This window comes from Gallus gallus, chromosome 22 (assembly GCF_016699485.2).
Source record: "Gallus gallus isolate bGalGal1 chromosome 22, bGalGal1.mat.broiler.GRCg7b, whole genome shotgun sequence".
In the NCBI taxonomy this organism is placed as follows: Eukaryota; Metazoa; Chordata; class Aves; order Galliformes; family Phasianidae; genus Gallus; species Gallus gallus.
Genome location: NC_052553.1, coordinates 1,801,051 through 1,821,627, shown reverse-complemented (window position 1 = coordinate 1,821,627; position 20,577 = coordinate 1,801,051). Strand labels below are relative to the sequence as shown.

Genomic DNA, 20,577 nt, shown 5'->3' with positions numbered 1-20,577 from the left:
TCATGGGGCCTTCTGCTGCTGACAGAGTAACAGAGATTAAGAGCTTGTAATTAAGGAAAAACTAATCCAAGTTAACTTTCCAAGTAGATTAACGACATGGCATTACAGCCTGGGGTGCAGCTGCCCTGCTGCTCTGCGGGCAGGATGGCAGAGAGCTGAGCAGTCTGAAGTGCAGGTAGCCCGACTGCTCTCTTCCTCTCTATGTGGAATTAACATCGCTTCAGTCATGTCTGTGCATGTGCCCATGAGGTTAAATGGGCTTTAAGTATATCGTTCTAAATTTACGTTGTTAGTTAATTAGGATCAACTCTGCTAAGAATCTTGGCATTTCTCAGGAGGAAACCCTGGGCAGAGCAGGGAGACCTGCTACCCAAGCTACTCATTCACCAGCCAAGAATGTCTTTTCTGCTCTCTGGAAACCAGACGTTCTTCTATGGTATATTGTAGTGTTTTGCTGTCTGTCCTTCCCTCAGCCTGCTGATATCAACCATAACATGAGAAAAGAAGGAAGAAAAGAGCTCTGTGGGATATCTGGGACCTTCCCCGCTGCGAGCTGTGGCTCAAGGTGGGTGCTGCACAGCTCCAGCAGCTGGCTCTTGCAGGCTGTTTGCTCTGGGCTCATCCCTGTGCACAACCATGCCCATGACACGCCAGTGCTGTCACCTCTGCAGAACACCGTGGCCCTGAGCCCCGTGAGCTGCCAACCCCACCATGTGAATCGTGCCCAGCTCTCTGTAATGGTAATTCAGGCAACACTGTTTGCTCCTTCTGCTCGAAGAGCCCAGGGAGGAGCCTCCAAGCTGCCCCTATCTAACAGCAGCTGATCTTCCCTTGCTTAGGGCACTGCCTGCTCACAGCTGGCTGCTTTACCTCAAATAGAACATTACAACAACCGACAGGACCGCATTAGTTACAGCAAATTAGCTTTGGTAACACTTGCAGCCAAACGCACAAGCAGGCTCTGAAGGAAGTTAGCTGCTGCTTGCTGGCTGAATGGAGTGGGATGGTGTGTGGATCCTCACACCCCAGTGCAGAACCAGAGCCTCGATCCAGCTCAGCACCGCAGCACAGAGCTGCTAAGAGGCATCGCTTGGGATGGAAATGTACAGTGTGATGGATCTGGTAAGTTTTGAAGAAAAGGAATTGGAAAGGGAGTATCTGACACTGGCTGAAATGGGGCACATCACATTGCAGTCTTCTTGCAGTCTTGTTTTCATTGCCCAGTTTTGTGCTGGGTTGGATATCTATCTGCCTCAGGAAATTAATAAGTGTGACTGAGACAATCTGGGTAAAGTGGGTTCCCATCAACTCTAAGTAAATATTTAGAGTTTACTTTCCATAAATCTTACTTACTGGATGGTTTCAAACATGCTTTACCTTGCTTAGAATGGAGATAGCATCCACAGAAGCGAATGTGGTTGGTATAATAAGCATGTGGGGGCAAGGACTGCTGTTTTCCTTGGTCTTCCTGGCATCGTTTCTTGTTGTATCTTTAGACACTGCCAAAATAAACACAATTGCATCTTGATGAGCAGAACTGGAGTACACAGGCTGCCCTGGGTCAGCACTGAGCTGCAACAGAAGAGCTGGGAAGAAAAACATCGTTCCTTGCTTGAATAACCACCTGACGTGTATTTGGTACTTAGTGCTGCAAAGAAACACTGTGTGAAGTACTGCTGGTAACACTGGGTCCACGTGAGCGTGTCTCAAGCTGAATGTTAAATCCCAAGCATAATCACGCACTTAAAATCTAAGGTGCTGTATACATGTGTTGAGAAGATGGCTCTAATGAAATTGGACCCAGGAGCATAATTCATATTTCAGTATTCATTACCCTCCTTGCTTTCGTGATTATACTAATCCCAAGCAGGAGGCAGGGAGAGATGGCTGAGGTAATCCTGCCAGTGATCTGTATTTGAATAGCTATATGGATATATGAGTGTGGGCTGACACGAAGCAAGTATTAAATACAGCCAACAGCCCCAAAGCAAACCCAGGATGAATGAAAGCGTTTTGTTTGCATTTCTTGCTCCCTTTTTCCTTCTGTGACTTTGGAGCTTTTCTGTGGCACTGCAAAAGCAAGCGAGATGGGCTCCAAGAAGGATCCACTCTGTTTGCACAGGAGCTAACCCGGTGTGATCCACGACTTGGCCTCTCCTGCACCACCCTGATGACAGAGCCCATTAATGCACTAATTACAGCAGGAGGGAAAGGAGCCCTGCCGAGTGAGGAGCCCAGGGCTGGGAGAAGGCGAACAGATTGCAGAACCCGGTTTCATTGCATTGCTCTTGCAAGGCAGCCGCAGAAACCCAAGGCAGTGCACATCTGTGGGAGTACCACACACCGTTTGTTTTTCTCTCTTCTCTTATTTAAATCACTTCCAGCTTCTCGTTAGGAAACAGAGCGGTAAGGCAGCAACCAATCTCCCACCACCAACAGCGGGTAGCGGCGTAAAATGTACTGAGCAAGTATCTGTTGGATTGCAAGCTTTTAAGGGTAGGCAGGAGATATTCAGAGCCTCCAAAGGGATTTATAACGTTGCCAGCTTGTGCGATTCCATCAGTACAAGTCTCTCAATATTTACTGTTTGTTCTTAGGGCTGCATTTCTTGCGGAGATGCGATTACATGTGAATCTCAGCATTATGCACTTGTTTCTTTACAAAAAGGAATGTTTCAAACCCTCGTAGATTTAGAGAAAAAATAGAAAACATGCCTTGCCGGCACCCTGGGGCAAATAGAAAGAAATCCAAACTGCAAGCCTAAAGATATTCCATAAATTTTATCGGACTTTGCATACGTCTTGGATGCACGGTAGCCTAAGCCTTAATGGGGTGGGATAGGGGTGCAGCAGAGCAGTGCCAGCCAGCTCTCCTACCAGCACCAGCACTGCTGGTGGCTCAGACCTGCTCTTAAGTGCCCCCAGCCCCCATTTCTTATTGCCCTGCAGTCACAGCCACTCCCCAGCCGGGCTCACCCTCTGCCATTGCAACTGTCTCCTCTAATGTAATTGAAATGATAATTATTCCCCATCCAGAACATTTTTGCTTACTTATAGTCTGTGGAAATATTAAAGTTGATTAAACACATATGCTGCTGGTAGATAGCTCCTCTGATTGCATATGGAGCGCTAAAAGGTTAGCTAAGGAGGACAAAATAGAACACAATACTCTGCTAATGCAAAGAACTGGCAGCTGAGAAATCCCAAGCCTGTAACAGGGGGAAGACACCCACACTCAACAAGAAGACCCCTCTGTGTATGGGAGGGGTGAGGTGGGGCGAGGAATGGCATCCAGGCCAGCACTTCTTACCTCTTCCTCTGGCAGAGATGCCCTGAGCTGCACAGCTGCCGTGCTTGGAGTCAGGTGGGCTGGGACTGCACGGTCTCAATTTTGAATGAAGAGCAACTGCAGAGGGATGTCATACACAGGCATATGCCAGACAGATCTGATCTGTCCATCTGTCTGTTTGCCTATATATCCATATGTCTAGCCATCCATTTATTCCTATATTTATTTGCTTGCCTTACATATGTCTTCTCTCAATCCTGCCAGAACAAACGGAACCAGGGAGGCCATATTACTAATGGGACTGCTTCCCTGCACCCCGAGATGGTTGAGCAAGGCCTGGGGTGGACACAAAGCCACCCCCACCTGCCACAGCTGCCTTAAGGCTGAGGACAGTTTGGTATTGATGTCCCAAACGCCGGGCACTGCAAACAGCCAAGTCTATTTCAATATCTATTGCAGCCCTGGGCCTGAAGAGCACCATGGAGAAAAGTTTGCAGGCCTCTCTGGATAAAAAACTTCACCTTCCAAAGCTTTCAGAGGATGTTATTTAACTCACATGCAATCTAACACAAAGCATAGCTCTTCCCTCATTCTCTGATCTGATGCAAACTGCTGAAGGTGGTCGCCTCCTCACCACAAACAGACGTATCTTTATGCATCTTAAAAGCATTAGGAAGGCTGCGAGGTGAAAGGGACAGGAATAGCATCTGCTTTCACAGCGTAATGGCCTGTATTCTATCTGGGGAAAAAGCACGTGTTTTCTAATTTGCAGAAATCACAATCTAAAATGCTTTAAAATGTACTTAGTTCTCCCCTTTTCCTGCTATGGAGAAAGTGCTGAGGTAGATTTTTCTTCGCCCATAAACAGGATGCGTTTTATCATTGCGCCAGGCACGCTGCAAAGCCTTGCAAAGCAAAGAGTGGAAGTGAGGGAATGACAAAAGCTTCACAGATTGAATTTGCTCACTTGTATACGGGAGGGAAAGAATAGGAGAATGTTGGCATGGAACGAAGTCTTTAATCATAAGAAAAAGTGCAGGAAGCTGCAGAGGCAGGGACAAACTTTAAATAACTAATAACTCACCAAAAAAAGCTCTTTGATAGACTCTCTTTGCTCAGAGTCGCTTCCCTTCTCATCAGCACCTCTGCCCACTTGCCTTTTGCTGACAGCTGCAGTAGAAGTTGCAAGAAGGGCCAGGTTCCTTTCCTGCCTCTTCTCCCACAGCTCACTGGGACTGCACTTCCCAACTCTGAGTCCCTGCATGGCTTTACATTTGCCCACCTTGACCCGTGTTTTCTGCCCACATAGACTTCTGTTGGCCTGGCTGTCCCTCAGGGCTGTTTGTTTTTTAATATATGTCTGCATGGTGCCTGGTGCAAGGGTCAGGCCTGGGGTCTGTAACTGCAGCTGTAAATAACAGAAATATCTGGATCTCACAGCCAGGAAACAGCCTGCAATGGGGATTCCCTTCTGCAAGATTTACTTTCCCTTTGCAGGGCTTTTCCCATGCAGAAGGCCATGGCAATCTGCGAGCTCAGGCTGAGCTGTGATGCAGTTATACACCCATGACCTCCAAAACTGAGACTGCTCAGATGGGATCACCGCTCTGAGCTCTGTGTATTCATGCCCTCCCCGGTGCTTTGCCCATCAGAGGCTACAAATTAGTTTCCCCCTTTCCAAGATGGGTCCTTGCAGGACATGTGATGAGGCTCCGACTCAGCCTTTGGAGAAATTGAAAACTTCTCCTGACCATCTATCTTGCTGTGGTGCACGAATGGATGATGAGTAGATCCTATTCCAGTTCCTCCTCTGCCCATCCATCACCTGCTCTGCCACCTGCTGTCCCCATAACCAGGAGAACAGAGACAGATGAGGGAGCCAGACAGACAAATGGGCAAGGACTGACGGAGGGATGTGCACCTGAGTTCTGTTGCCTCTCAGCACCATTTGAATGAGGGATACACGGAGGAAATGGGACTAATTGCCCTTGATGGAAACTCTTCCCATTAATGTGGGTTTTTTTCTCATAGGGATTTGCAGACAACTCTTGTGAACAGCATCTACACGGCCACTGTGAGCAAGGCAGCTAAAGCAGGAATCATTAACCAAAGATATTGGTGGGAATGACAGATTCCATAGAATACTACTATACTGTTAGGAGACAGCCTGTGCCACTTGGCGCACAGAGAGAAGGGATGACATCTCTGTACAAAGAGAGCCCTGGAGCCCCATGTCTCACTCATGTATTTCTAAGGAATCCATCACAGATACGATTGAAAACCTTCACAGAACCAGATATCCACAGCTCTGGTTGTCCTCAGGTCTTCCACGGGCAGCAGCTCTTGCAGCAGTTGGCAGAAGCAGACACTCCAGTGCACTGCCCCACATGCCAATTGCTGCCTTGCACTGTGCAGAGCTGACCAAAACCATCCCTGGCAACGCTGTCATTTATGATCTCGGATCAGCACTGCCTGCAGCAAGGAGAACTGTGCCCTCCTTGGCTGTTGTCAGAGAAACTGTGACAGAGCGTTTCTTTCCTGACAGCCGGATCTCACCCATAGAAACCACTGCTGAGCTTCTTATAACCCAAGGAAGATCTGCTCCTGTGCCAAGAGCTCGTGTAAGAGGAACTGTAAGGGCACCATCTGGAGCCCCTGCAGCCGTGGCAGCAACAGAGACATCGAGCTGCACTGACTTGCAATGAAAGCACTGTTTGTTTTCAGAAGGGAGAAGAGGAATTCACCACCACACCATGGCGGGGGTGTTGTCCCAGATGCCAGAACAGCACACAGCAGCACAAGCTGAGAGTGCCAATTCCCAAACACTTACATCGATTCCAACAGTTGCAGAGGAAATTGTCCCCATCCTGTAGCTCCGTCCCTCACCTCCTGTGGAGTTCTCTGAGGTCAGCTCTGAGCTCCTTGCTGTGCATTGCTGCTCCCATCACTGCTAATGCATATCAACGTAATGGAGAATCTCCCCCCTCATTTAACTTGGCAGAAAATATCACACTATTGTTAGCAGTCTTGAGTTCCATTCATAAGCTCAACTGTCACCTTCCAAGGGGTGGAGACATGGGGAATCTGAAGTCTTCTTGCTCAATGGGTTTTTGAATGAGGCAGAAAAGTTTTTGTTCATTTGGTGTAGGAAATCCTGTGCTGTGCTTTTTGGTGCATGCCAATTTCCTGGAAGTTCCATGGAACCACACAGCACTGCTCCCCCCCCAAGGATGTTCTCTGCCCACACAACCTACAGCAATGCTGGGCCAGCTGTGTGCAGAACTGCTGTGTGTTTGCCCTATGGCTCTTGCTGAGGGAGCTCAGTAGCCAGCAGTGTGCTTGGGGACTGCAGAGAGCCACGCACTGAGAAGGCAGATGGCATCCCCATGGTGCCAACAACTGGGCTGCATGCTGCCAGTGCTCTCAAGCTGCCTCTCTTTCTCTCCTTGCTCAAGCTTTTCCATACTCTTGCATTGAATCCTTTTCCAAGCGAGCACCTCTGCAATAGTATATTTTCAGTCCTGAGTACCCGGTGCTGTAATAAACATGGATATCTTCCAGCACTCTGATAGCATTCAGTATGAAAGCCACACAAACACTAATTGTCTCCCTGTATACTACTTCTGGATGCTTTACATGGGCTGTGATGAACTCACTGTCTTGTTTGGCACCATCCAACTGCCAGTTGTGCCTCTGGGCATCTTTTGCCAGCAGATAATTAAACCTGTGCAAGATGGTCCTGGCAAATAATGATACTCACCTGATCCAGCAGGAGATGCAGGTTAAGTTCATTGCAAGATTCATGAACTCTTCAACCTGCAGAGATTCTCCATCAATAACATCTGAACACCTCACCAGCAGGAGTGCTTTAATCTACCTGCGCTGCCATTGGCCAAATGAGGATCATTCCCACTTCATAGGAAGAAGTGAATCATCAACACGTGAACTGACTTAGCACAGGATGCTGAGTGGTGGTGGGACCAGGAAATGAATCTCGTTTGTGTGATGCCAATTACCTGTTAACCTCTCAGAATCTGCATGCACGCAGTTGTTGACAACATTTTAGGAGTTTTGCCTCAAAATGAAGTGAAACTGGCAATTTGTCAGCATTTCAGGGTAAAATCAGGTGCTGTTTGTCCTTAGGCTCCATTGGTTAGTCATGCAGTAGGACTTCATCATCACTTAAGGACCGTAAATTCCTTACATGTGAAGTCCCACAAGCAAGGAGGACAGAAAGAGGTGCATTTCCCATTGCTGTGATGTATATTTCTGCCAGCCCCCCTTGCAGCACTGGGGTATTTGAAGAGCTGAAAGCTTCTTTAGATCAACAGGAGCCAAGGACAGGCAGTGGTAGCAAAGGCTGCAGTGATTTTAATATGGTGTTATGAAGAGGGAAAGAGAAACGTGCCTTTCTGCCTCAGCTGAAGGGAGGGTGGGAAAAGACGGCTCTCCCTCCTTCCCTAAACGAACCCATCTGCAACACTTCCAGTTTGAATCCAAATACTATCTGAGGTTTGGGATTCAGCAGCAAACTAGCTCTGAGTCCTTAATCCCAGTGCCTGATGTCTGGGGGTGCTGGGATTTGGAGCTAATTAATTCAGCCACCTGTAATTTTCACTCAGATGTTCTGTCTGCTTCTTCCTTAGATATATCATATGGTTTGGAAGCTGCAGACAATGCTGGCCTGAATCCTAATCCTTCCTATGTTGGTTTTTTTCAATCTTCCTTTTTTTTTTTTTTTAATGCTTTTTCTTGTTTCTTTTCTTCCTTCCTTTTCCCACAGCCATCTCCCTCTTCTGGTGCCTATTTAATAAAGCAAAATCCCCAAATATGTGACATGCAGTGGGTGCTCTGGCTCTGCCCCATGGGTTCCCTGCAGGGCTGCCTGCGCAGCACCCATCCTGCTCTCCTGCTTTCATTGAAGCACAAAACATTCAGCTCCTGTTGGGAACAAGACTTCAGGTGATAAATGTTGCAAGATCCAGAAAGCCCAGGAGTGCTGTCCTGATTTTTCTCCCTTGGCAGGAAAAAGATGGAAGAAGAATGAAAAGATAATTAGTTTGGAGTTTTCTGAAATGAAATGGAAAGGTTAGCTCATTGCCTTCTAATGCCAAGTGAGAGCTTGGGCTTAAACTGCAAGATTCTGCAGCCAGGGAGTGTGTCTTCTCACTTGTTCACAAAACACCTTCTCCTCTTTTGTTCCTGTAAAAATAATGGCTTGCAACAACTAAAGCTGAAGTCAGTTTTCCCACATCTGTAGAGCCTGGAGCTGCTATTTTTTTATGGCTGCCTTTCATGTTCCATCATTGCCAAGCAGGCCCGGGGGCCCAGTTCTGCTGGGGGCTGCAGAGAGCAGCAGGAGGCAGCAGGCTGCTCACCAGCTCTGTGCTGCTGCACGGGGTGATTGCACGGAGGGATGGAAGATGTCAGAGCAACGAGGAGAAAGTGTGATCGGATTGGTTACCTTTCCATCCAGCCTTAGGTACCTAATAGAGATGCACTGCACTGATCAATGGCACAAGGTTCATCCTCTGCCCAGCCACTGTCAGCAGGCTTGCGAGCTTCTGTGTTTGTCTGAATTTCCAGATCTAATACCTTTATCTGGATTTTATAAGGAAAAAGGATTAGGCTTTGTGGGGTTTCATAGTTCAATCCCTGTTTTCCCATGCTGTTAAAGACATCTGCTGATAAAACTTCCCCCAGCCCACATTTGTCATTTCAACTAACCCTAACCATAACCCTACCCAACCTTAACCCTAACTTTAAACATGCATCAAACTTAATGTTGTACCGCTGCAAGCTTCACGTGCTTTGGAGGTCTCTGCTGCAAAGAGGCCCTATTGCTCCTGCCTGGTTTCAGGTGTGCCTGCTGGAGTGAGCTGTATAGAAACCCTCCATCTCCTGCAGTCTTACAAACAGAGCCTTATATTGTCCCATGCAATCTTGTCCCATGGCAGAACTATAGAGTCTGGCACTGGTAGCTGTTCATTAACATTGTTGTCCATGCTTGGATCTGTCTTGAGGACTCAGTTGGGGCACTTTGATACCAGCCCAGTCAGATTGCTAATGAGCATAGCCCCTGTTTCCTGCAGAAATCTTTCTTTGGAGGGCACGGAGTCAACCCAGGTTGCTTCAATTGAAGGTCAAGGGACATCTGCAGTGGTGGCAACAAATAGGCCAAAAGGACCCTGGAGCTCACGGGCCATTACTGTTTGAAGGAGATAAAGTTATAACTGTTTAACATTCTTGGGTGTGAAATTAGAATGATCACTTAATCTCCTTAATCTCTGACTACAGGTCCAGCATGGGAATATGGATCTTAATTGGTATTTCCTTATCAATACACTCAAGTTGAGGGATTAAGGATAAGACTCTTAATGCAACCTGAATTTTTGGAAGATGTCTCTGATTTTAGTGGGATCAAAGAAGCATCGCTGGGGAGCAGTGACGGAACACGAGCGTCAGTTCTCGAGGTGCAAGCTCTGTACCCACATGGTCACCCCCGTGCTGTTGGTTCCCTGCACACCTAATGCATAAGCTGTGCAACATGTCCCAAGGAATCAGTAACACGGGCAGGTAGGAAATGCAGATGCAGTGTGGCTTCGTCCCCAGGCAGTGTTTCAGGCATTTCATTGGCATGACAGTGCTCTAAATGATGTTCCATAAAAACATCCGTCACCATGTGCATAAATGCACAAAAGATTCCTCTTGATGGCTCTATTTTTATTTGTTATTTGAAGCGAAGAGCATGGTTCAAAACTTTGCTGAACGCTGATGCTAAGATGGGTCCCCCTTAATGCATACCAAAAGGTGCATTGTGAACACACATTGCATCTCTTCTGTCTTCTACTAAATACAGCATCACCAAACTGTTGCCATCCCATCCAACGAGGAGCAGCACATGTACCTCACTGCCAGCTGCTGGCTCTGCCAGGGTGACCCAAAGCAACATCAGGATACAGAGATTGCTGCACTTCTCCTCCAATTAAGTGCAAACTCAGGGTTCCTTGGAGTACATTAGTGAGCAGGGATGTCCTCTGTGCGACACTGCCTGCCAGCATGCATCTGTGTCCATCTTCATTTGCAGTGAAAGGTGGAATTTGTACCTTCTGTGGTAGAGAATGGACAAAGAGGAGAGCAATAACCAAATCTGCAATTCTCTGCTGTTGTGGGAGCTCTGCAGATTTGTTCCTCCCTGTCACCTCCAAGTTGCTTTTCTCCCTTCATTATGTCAGCTATAAGTGTGTATCTCAGCCCTCCTTCCTCGCTGCCCCTGTTCCCAGGAGCTTTTCCTGCAAGGTTTGTGTATTTCACTCTTTCTTAACTGCTCTTATGTCCTCTGCCTGACCATCAGCCCCAGCAGCTGAAGGGATGCGAGGATACAGCCACACAGCGGGGCATTTCCATTGCCTCGTGCTCTCCCCTCACTAAAGGCTCTGGTTCCCAGCACGTCCACACAGACCCCACTCATAGCCATGAGATAAAGTCATAAATCCCTCACAAGCAGTGCTGAGCCAGAGCTGCTGTAGGAGCAGGGGCAGCTGTGCAGTGAGGAGGAGCCGACCCTATCTGTTCTGTAATCATCCCTTTGCAAATGAGAGCTGCACACACAGCCCCAGGAGCAGAGGCGATAAGGCCAACATCCCCACTTGTTTTCATTTTTCATCGCTGTCAAGCAGGAAGATCACAAGATCTGTTGTGTTGGAGCACAGCCTCACTCTGGGACGCATCTTCTCTCTAACACACGTGGTGGTGAAGGCAGCGCCATACCCAGCCATGCACTGTGCCCTGCATCCCCATGCACCAGCCCTGGTGTCCTGCAGGACCACTGTGCACAGCTTTACAGCCCTATTCCCATCCTGCAGCCAGCAGCAGAGATGTGCTTTCTTCCTCAGAAGAGGTTATTTTATCCCTAGAGCACAGAGCGTTGTACAGGTGAAAGTGGAGACGTGGATGTGCGTATAACCAATGTCATTTATTAAGTGAAAGGCAAATTAGGAAAAGCTCTTAACTCCCAAGCATCAGGCAGGTGGTCTGCAAGGGCTTCTATTGAGTTTATTTATTAAAAATAGATATACGGAGCCAGGAGAGGAGCTGATCAAACAAAAAGCAGCCTCTTTATCCACACCCTTGTGACTGCCCCACTGTTTGTCAGTTGCTGCTATTTCATTGCCCTCCAAATTATTTACCCTTTTAAATTTTGGATGCAGCAAGAATTTTGAGACAAAAGTCCCCACACAGCAGAGAGCCTCTTGTAGCCAGCCAAAACAAAGCACAGCGTGCTACACATCTAATTGCCAGCAAGATAAAAAAGGAGTTATTTGCACAGATATGCCATCAGTATTCACAAGCACCCGAGCTCGTGCTTCCCAACAGAGACCTTGCCTTGCAGAGAGCTCCAAACATTTCCATCCTGGGGAGTGAGGATCCTGTGCAACCCGAGCACCAACGCCTCTCTTGGCAGTGCTGTGTCGAGCATCCCAAAATTGCCCTGCTGCTTCATCCTCCATGCCCAGCATGGAGCTTAATTAAATATCCCATTTTCTTTTCCAAGGAACATTGTGGGAATAAATGGAATCACAGCCATTCTGTCTGTGGTTTTTAGCAGTGGGCTGCAGGATGAGCTCACTGTGTCACAGCCAAGCAGTTGGGTGGCTGCTGTAATGCAGTGGGCACAGCCAGGGCATGGGGGCAGCTCAGAAGGTGACACAGTGGGACTCGGTACCAACGCAAGCAGTGATGGGCTGTGGTGTGCGGGAGCAGTGCTGGGCTCAGCCTGCTTAAATCACCTTTTCTTCCCCATGCGGCACAGCATCACGCCCTGCCCTTACAAACCAATGGAGATCTCTGCTTTCAGAGCAGCGCCAGCACCACAGGGATGCACACAAGGAGCCATGAGCTGCTGCAGGCAGTTCTGGGCACAGCCAGGATGCTGGGGTGCTCCTGTCTGAGCGGTGCGCTTCGGGAGGCTGCACTTAATTAAAACTGCAAGCTGGAACAATTAGCTGGGGCTGAAAGTTTCCTTCAGCCTCAGCTGTGTCTAATGGGTGTTTCCTAATCTCCCTATTTATCTCATTGTCAACCTCGCTATCAATTAAAACAATTTTCCAGACTTTGATGGGTCCATTTGGAAACGACTCAGATAACAATAGAATCATTTAACTTTTCTTTTGTGAAGCTTAATTTGCCTGCACCTTCTTATCAATGCTCGCCAGTATTAGAAGCAGTTTGTGCTCTGCTCTCGGAGCTGCCGTGTGGCAGAGGATGTGGTTCAGTACCAGCACACCAAGGGCACAAGCATCTGCAGGAGCTGTGGTGTTTCCAGGTCGTGCTGACAGTTGCCATCAGCTGAGGAGTGACATGCAGTAGTCTGAGGCCAGGAAACAGAGGTTCTGAGGTACAGAGCCTTTGAAGTCTGGAAATTGGTTGTCTTCAAAAAGAAAAAAGCTTCCTATCAGCTTACAGCCGCAGCCACGAGCAGCGGTGGCTTTCTCCTGCAGTTCAAATTCAGAGTGAGAGTTAAGGAACAACTGGCGTGTGATGCTCAGTCAGTCACAAAACAGACGGAGGTCCATTTTTTGCTGGTCAGGCAAGGGGCACCTAATTGAATTGGCACCGCCGAGAAGCTGCAGTGCCAGTTCAGGGTGTCACAAATTTCCGCTGATGCAAGGAGGAACCACACAGTAAATCAGTGTGAGCTGCACAGCTTCTGCCAGCGTGTCCCCATGTCCCCACATCCCCATGTCCCCACATCCCCACGCCCCCACACCCCCATGTCCCCACACCCCCATGTCCCCATGTCCGTGTGTCCCCATGTCCCCACATCCCCACGCCCCCACACCCCCATGTCCCCACATCCCCATGTCCCTATGTCCTTGTGTCCCCATGTCTCTGAGTCTCCGTGTCCATCTGCCCAGCAGGGAGCAGCTCACGCTGTGTGCAATGCAGTAAGACTGGCAGTGCTGATGCACGTGGCTTTATTTCTGTAATCCAATGCAGACCCTGTTCTTTCAGGCTGTTTCACACAAGGAGCCGGGCAGGCGGAACAAAGCCGCAGTGCCTGCTGCCCTCAGGCAGTGCCCAGAGCTGTGCTGCAGGACAGCAGCTCTGCTGGGGCTGTCTGCTTCCACCTCAGTGTTTGATTCAATCACTGTGAATAAACTGCAGGAAGAGCTGACCTTCGCAGTGACCCCTCCTGCACAAAGCTCACGTTCCAGCTGAGAGCTGCATTTTTGTTTTTAGCATGAGTTTTACGCACTCTAATTAAATCAGGGAGCTCGTTTAATAATCCTGGTTGGCTCAAGCAGCTGAAGCAGTTCGTTCACAGTTGCTTTATTAATGCAGCAGTAATCTCCAGGTTGGGAGTTCACCTCCTTGATTGTTCAGCCGAGTCTTTGGGAATGGGGATAAATGTGAAGACAGCAGCTCTGCTCTGGCTCTGATGTGCTCTGGTTGGGAAGAAGCACCATGCACAGAGGCACATGCCCAGAGAGGATGGAGCACTGATAGTTTCCATCAGACTTCTATATGAACCCATTTTGTATTTCCACAGCACCCAGCACAGTCCAGCTCCATTAAGTCACGAATCTGAGCTCCTGGGCATCCACTCCAGTTAATAAATCTGTTGTCACCTGCTGATGGCTGAAAGCAAGCTTAACAAAACTCTGACTGTGTTCTGAGTTGGATATCACATTGTTCCATAAGTTGTAAGTAAAGGACTCTGCCTATTGAACGTCCTCTGTGCGGCCTGGATTAATCATGGAGTCCTCCCTGTAAAAGTGATGTACTCCTCCCATGACTGATGCTGTTTGCACTGACTGGGGGGTAACCCAGGAGCCACACAGTTCCCACTGACAGCTCCACACATCAGCATGAGCAGGAGGAAAATCGGTCCCCTGTGTATGCTCAAGGTGTAGGAAGAAACGTGCTTCAAAGTACTGCATAATGTACAAGCTGGCAAGTATTCATGCTGGTTTGATTTCTCTTAGTTCCCTAAGATATACAAAGGGTTAGAGATACAAAAAGGAGAAATACGCATTACTCAATATGTGGAAAATACATAAAAAATGACTTGGAGGCAGATATATCTTCTCAGATGGCATTGCTTTCTTAGTGAGATGTCTGACATCCTGGCTGCTGCAGAGCACTGTTGCATTGGCACGAGTGAAGCTGCCATGATTTACAGCAGCCAATGATGCGGCCTTTACTGCGGCCTCAGATTAATCCCCCGGAGGAAGACAGAGAAGTTTGGAAAGCTGAGGCAGTTTGTTGTGTGTGTGTATTGGGTGAGGATAACTTCCAGAAACTCAGATAAAGAAAAACACTGAAATGAGGCAAAGATGAGTAATTGACGATCGTAACTGTGATTATAAGGTGTAATTACAATTAGCTGCACAAGAGTGTTAATCATGGAAATAATTACACGTCAGCTTTTTCCAAAAGAAAAGGGAATGTAATTAAGTGGCCCAAATGGGTGACAAAAACACACCAGAGGAGTGCAACGATGGAGGGGATGGAATGCTCAGGGGGTGCATCCAGAGGGTATCCATCAGTGCCTCCAGAGTGAGGGAAGCACGCAGTCAATCTCCTGTCTACTAGAGACCCAAATGGGCTGTTTGGGTTGATTGAACCAGGTCCTTCCTTTGGTCCTTTCCCCCTCCTCCTGCAGCTACAGCTCACAGCTCCGGCCCCACTGTGGGAATCAAACACTGCAGCCTCAGGAGTGGGTCATTGTGCCACAGGATATCTGTCAGAAAAACAGCCGCCCATTCTCTTACACACACATTGTGAATTACAAAAAGCTCTCTTTGGGGAGCGCGGGTGGCAGGTCCTGTAATTTATCTTGCATGAAATGAGCTTGTTTGAATGGACTGGAAAAGCCAAGCCATTAATTTAGAATAGCTTCTGGACTCTGCAGAGCTGCAATTTCATTCTGCATATCCATTGCAGTAAAAATTATGGGATTTTAATACCGTTTCCTTTATTTTCTTCCATGTCGTCCTGCTGCAGGTTCAGCACTGCGGAGAGCTCCCTCATCCCACCGCCACGTGTGCGCCATGGAGTGAGTTTGTTCAGCGTAAATCCTCTTCTTTAGACTCATTAAAGTGCGCCAAGCCTCTGTAAGAGTCATTTGACAAACTCCCCTGAGTGGCAAAGTAGTGTTTATTACGATTATTATTACTATTATTATTTTTCTCTCAGCTCCATCTGTAATGTAAACACCATTATGTTTTAATTATCTGTTTGAAAAAGAGATTTAAAAGCGAATCCCGCAGGAACCCGGGCAGCATACACAATGGGATCCCCCTGAGAGCCGCCCGCTGGGTGAGCACAGGAGGCAGTGATGCTCTGAAGGGAACACAGCTCAGCAGCACGGCCACCCACACCACCACCCCATCCCACGGCAGTGGGTCTGAGTGCTCCAGAAGCGTGTTTTGTTCCTCTTGGTGCATTGTCAACATTAGGGGGAGGAAAATGCTGGGGAAAAATCCACCTTTCTCCACCTTTCATAACGAGATTGCCACCCATTTAGCAGATCAGGGACTCCAAGGAGCATCATCCTGGTTGCCATGGTGCCCAGTCTCAGCCCGGCAGTGCCCAGCGGGAGCTCTGCAGCTGCACATCACCAGCTCTGCTGGCTCTGCTGCTCCCCTTCTCCTCCCTCCCTCCTCAGCAGACCTGCCCTGCCACAGCAACAGGGATCTCTGCACCAAGGACTGTGTTCCAATGGGCAGCATTTGGTTTGGAGGGGGACATTCGGACTCACCCCAGTAAAGGAAATGGGAAGGGTAATTCAGGAAAACAAGACGTGCAGATGAATTCATGAATTAAAGACACTGCTGAAAGGAGAGGCACGCTGAGGGAATGAAGTCAGATCAAAAACAAGACAAGAATGAATTGTTGCAAAACCTGAAAAACATTTCTCTCGCTTCTTAAGCCTGAAGTAAACTCAGCTCGGCGACCCCTTTTTCACACCCTTGCATCAGGACGAACCCATTTGCCAGTCCTCCTCCGCAATGCAATCACGCCGCTGTTTAATGTTCTGCATTTTCCATTATCGCTAATCTGAGCTGAAGGGCAGAGCTCAGGCTGCTCCCAGCCCCTTCCCAGCAGCGCTCTGCCTGCGCAAGAGGGAACAGTGCCTGCACAACCCTCACCCTGCCCTCCTCTAATGCTGATTGCAGTGCTCAGCAGTGCACGACCGTCTTCAGGACTGCAAAACTCTCCTTCCTGCACTGCAGAGACCTCAAAACTCCCCCAGGAGATGTGCTGTAACATCATGGGACGGCCTCAAAACCAAAGGGCTCCTGAATATCCTGCACTGAGGTCCTCCTGCGCTCTGCAAACCCAGAGTTCCTGTGGGAGGAATGAGGCTGAGAAGACATGAGATGAGAATATTAACACCCCAGGGTTACCAGATACAAAAAAAATTGATTTTTAATAACTCTAACCATCTCTTCAGCTTTCATTAGTCCCTTCTTTGGCTTTATGGTGCTGGGCATGAAGAATATGAGGATTTGAAGAATTAACTGAGTTAATGAGGGCTGATTATTAATGTTCAGAGCTCAATAAAAAAGGGGAGAGAAATAAAACACAAAAAATGAGCTGAAAATAAGGGCGATCTTTCATTCCCCCAAAATGAGATACACTGAATTATTGTTATATTTAAGGCACCAAAGGAATGGAAATAAATACCACCCATTAGCTATTGAAGAACCTGTGAAACTCAGTGCAAGCAGATGTCCGAGTCAGAGGAAGAGGGTGCTAATTAGGAAGCAGCACTGAGGACTGCTGCTGAGGCTTCAGGCCGCCCCTTTGGGGACAGCACGTAGAGCCCTGAGCACTGCAAGCAGCTCATCAGAGCAGGAGAACCCGCTCTGTATTTGGAAGCCACTTGGAACTCAGCTCAGCTCTAGTGGCTCTAGTGTTTGCTCCAGCAGAAGACCCATTCCTGGGCACCTTCGAATACCTGGCCATGAATTCCCCTTCTCTAATGAGTGCTGTGCAGCAGAACCATTGGTTCTCCCATGTGTTCAGGTTGCAGAGTCTTCAGGGGAGGAATTGCCTGTGGAAGTCTGAATTCAGTCCAGTTACAACAACAGCACAGACCTCACAAACAGAAATCCACACCTTCCTCCATCCCAGTGCCCTCACCAGCCTCACCCTCACCAGAAAAGGAAAGCACTTCACTTATCTGCATAGAAAGAACCACAGAATTGACTGTCATTGCGCCTTCGCCATGGGTGGGATCGTCCAGGATTGTCAGGGCTAATGGTAATTGATGTTTCCTTTCACACCTGCTCTCTTTCCTGCTTTATTAAGCCTCTGCAAACACCGCTGTCTCTGGGGAAGCAGTGGGAGTGGAGGAGGAAACCTATGGAAGAGAACAATTCCAGTTGTTCAGCGCAGCGCTTTGCTAAATTGCATCCAGCCTCTTTTGCAGAGTAATAAAGTGTTGTCTGAAAGGAGGCATGGAGTTTTAATTTTCTCATTGTCAGTGGATGCTGTAATCACGTAATTAACAAAGTGCAGGAGATAGTCACTTAAAGCAAGCCAAGAAAGCCAGCACACAGAGCAGATGCTTGGGGGAGCGAACAACTTTTATTTGTGCTCCTCCAGAACTGGAGATCTTTTTAGTACTTAAAAGATGGAGGAATCGCATTTGGATAACAGCAGTATCTACAAGGAGGAGAGTGCTTTGTTCTGCTGCTTATCCCCTTAAACTTCCCAGTTCCATTCCCCTGCATTGCCCCACTCCAGCATGGGTCCCCTATGGGGTGGATCCTCACATCTGAAGTCGTTTCCCACCAACCAGGGGACATCGATCTCTGCTTCTTCTCCCACAGCCTCCAGGTTTCTCCCATCCCAGCACTCTTCACTGTATTTGTATTTGTATTTGTTGGGGTGTGTTTCAGGGTGAGGAGATGTCATCTATTTGCAGGTGTAACTTTCATCCTTAGCAGCCATTGACCAAAAAAAGACAGTGTGGAGGAAGAGAGGTGCTGGTTTTTATGCAGGAAATGCCTCCTAAAATCCGGGAACCCAGCAAACAATTACAGCAGTGGAAGGATAGTGGAGATTTAGAGATGCAAGAGCGCTGACAAAGGCTAAGCCTGACCCATTTATCTCCCAGCCCCTCTCAGAATATTTAACAGGAGTGAAGCACCTCGCAAAAGTGGAATGGGTGAATTTAAACCATGGCCTCTTCTGTTCTGGCTTTTTAATTTCACATCCCAGGGATCCTTCCCTCCCCATCCACAAACGTGGAGTCCTCTTCATCTCCAGAGATACATCACCTGCCTGTCCGCACCTCCACGCTGCTGAACTGGAAAGCTTTTGCTCAGTGGACGTTGCAGCTTTGCTACCTTTAATTAGGAAGAGACTCCATCCCCCAGGCTGCAGGCAGGGAACGCTGACGGTGGGAGCACTGTGGGGCCTGGGGAGTTGGTGTGTGGACCAAAGTGAACTCAGTGAAATATCGCACATCCCAGCACTGTTCCTCCTGCTGTTTGCTGCTTTGAAGCTCCTTTGATTATCAGACTCCATTTAAAAGTACTTGTTTGCTTTATACCTCATTAACCGAGAAAGAAATTGCCCAACAGAGGCCATAATTTTATGGTCCTGACCTGTGAATGCTCTGTACTTATATGGCCTGGAGGAAATCGTCAAGGTTTGCAGTAGTATTTATGGTATGATGGTGTTTAAGGGCCCCAGATGAGAATAAGACCTAGAGCACTGGGTCCTGTGCAGATACTGTGAAAGGCATTGTGTGAGATTCAAGCTCATGGCTTAAAACTGAGGGAGCAGACGTGCAGTGGGGCTGCAGGATAATGTGGGGCTGGAGGGCAGTGTGGGTCTGAGGCTGCTAACGGGCTATGGGTACCACAGAGCCTGTCTGTGAGCATTAAAGCAGAGCTGAATGGAATACATCCATCATCAAGGCTTCGATGTGTACTGGGATTTAATGGGGAGCAGCGCTCAGATTATACAAAGGTTTGAAACTGAGACCATCAGTGGAACTGCCCCTACAGTCGGTGTTGGTGCTTCTCAGTGCCTCATTCAGTGTTTTTGGAGCAGGGCCAGAAACCAGACAAAGACCTCCAACATCTCATTTTTTTCCCCATAAGATCACATCTGTGCAAAATTGATGCCAGGTTCATACACAAGCACGAACGCACAGGCTCTCTGGAGCGAATCCCAGTTCAATAGAAGGGATGTGATTTCTGTGTGCCGCACACAGTCCCTGTTCTGATTCTTTTCATGACCATCACAGTCTGCAGTTGCTCTTTCAGAGGGGGAAGAGGAACCATCCCCAGCCCTCCCGCACGAGCAGCAGTGCAGAGCCCACATCCACAGCAGCCATCAATCACAGCTCCTCAAACTCCTTCTGCACCTCTCCACTGCAATTCCAAATCACTCCCTCAGCTGTGGCAGCTCATGAGGGCTGATGTGGTTTATCCTCTGGAACAGACACGAAGGGATAGGAGTGACTTGTCCATAAACTCCCCTTTGGTTTTCACCCCATATCCTTCCTGATCCTTCAGCCTTTTTAGTTTTTAACCATCAGCAGCTTGTGCCAGCAGGCTGAAGCCCAACCTGTACTTCTGTACCACCACCACCACCATTCACACCGAGCTCCGTATTGTGCCCAGAAAGGGAAATCCTTCCTTTCTTTTAGCATTCACTTCTGCTACCACGATGGGGGATGCAGCAGCCCCTGTTGGAGCTTCCAGACACCAGAGGATTGTTCAGCAGCTGTCCTTTGGGTACCTCGGAGGGCTCAACAGCCCTTGGAGAACACAAAGCTGCAGGGAAGGATGCTCATGCAGCTCCTGGAGAATGATGAGCCTCATTAATGGATCACTCCCCTGCCAGGGTAGGTGTCAGACTCAGCAAAAGCCAATCAGTGCAAGTGGGAGCACGGGTTGTGCAGGAGCAGCAGATCCCATTGAAAGCCAAGGAAGTCAGCAGAAAAATTCCTGGCGATTGCAACAGAAATTGGTCTCAGGTGGAGATGAAGGGAGGAATCACAGAACTGTTTGCCACGGCCCCACTGGTTCCTTCTCATGCTACCTGACAGGCAGCCCTGGCCTCACTGCACGCCTGCATGAGCAAGCGTGGGACAGACTCTTCTTCAGCCAAAGGGTCACGCTCAGATGTAAAACTCGAGTGATGAATTGTTTCCAGATGCACAGCCAGGTCAAGGGAAGGAGTCAGCAGTCCCTGGGCTGTTTTATGATCTAATTTAATTTCTCAACTGTGTCAGTCTGTGGCTCATATAGTCTCTGA

At 48.3% G+C, this 20,577-nt stretch overlaps 1 long non-coding RNA gene across 2 annotated transcripts in view; it reads left to right on the top strand.

Annotated features, from left to right (window-relative positions):
* LOC101749927 overlaps window positions 1–19,229 on the top strand; it is a 37,934-nt gene extending 18,705 nt beyond the window's left edge. The window contains exons 4-5 of one of the 2 annotated variants that reach the window (XR_005841532.1): window positions 13,841–13,994; window positions 15,298–19,229. This is a non-coding gene — a long non-coding RNA (uncharacterized LOC101749927). The remainder of the gene's footprint in view (window positions 1–13,840; window positions 13,995–15,297) is intronic. The other variant, XR_005841533.1, reaches the window with a different exon arrangement.
* The last annotated feature ends 1,348 nt before the right edge of the window (window positions 19,230–20,577 follow it).